Below are 670 nucleotides of genomic sequence, written 5' to 3' on the forward strand. Positions count from 1 at the left end.
CCCCCCCCCCCCCCCCCCTTCCCCTGCTCCTATGGGACGTTCCATCCTCCCCACTGTCTCAGCATTCACAAGCTGCCTGGTACCTTGAGGTATGTAGACAAAACATTTTAAGCTGGGTCTATGTCCAAATCATCGAATCTCTCCAAATCGATTTGAAGTCTTCCGATTTGATATGGAGAGATTAAAGGGTCTCCTGATAAGACTTAGCTGCTGAATCGGGCCGAATCTCCACCGAATCAAGCTGGCAACTGAAGCTTTGCACAGCCCTCGTGGATATTACCCTCTTGCCACTTTAGTTGCTAGAACTACTTGTGTTTACTAGAAGTGACTCAAGGGAAAATTTTCCTTGGGAGAGTCCCTCTAGATTTTTTTTCCCCTAGAGAATCTGCGTCCTGGACAGCATTGAGAAAGTGTGGAGTAGTTTGTGGGACAAAAAGTAGAATATGAGATGAAACTGTAAAACTAGGGCCTTCTTTTTTTTTTTCTTCTAAAGATGTTTACTCAAAGCTGTTGAGGTAGACTGTACTTGACAGGTTTTGCTTGGAAGGGCTTAAACTTGAAAGGCATGAGGATTCAGTGTCGTAAGAGTATTGGACAATGAGAGAGTATTGTAAAACAGGCTATAAGATGATTTGTGAAAGAAGAGTGGCAGGGGTTTATCATAGAGAAC

The 670-nt window shown here is 43.9% G+C and overlaps 1 protein-coding gene across 3 annotated transcripts in view; it reads left to right on the forward strand.

Annotated features, from left to right (window-relative positions):
- The window catches only part of PDDC1 (Parkinson disease 7 domain containing 1), a 26,596-nt gene that overhangs the window by 8,386 nt on the left and 17,540 nt on the right, over positions 1-670 (forward strand). The window lies entirely within an intron of this gene.

Source organism: Gavialis gangeticus, unplaced genomic scaffold, assembly GCF_001723915.1.
Source record: "Gavialis gangeticus isolate Ggan-Ray unplaced genomic scaffold, GavGan_comp1, whole genome shotgun sequence".
Taxonomy (NCBI): domain Eukaryota; kingdom Metazoa; phylum Chordata; order Crocodylia; family Gavialidae; genus Gavialis; species Gavialis gangeticus.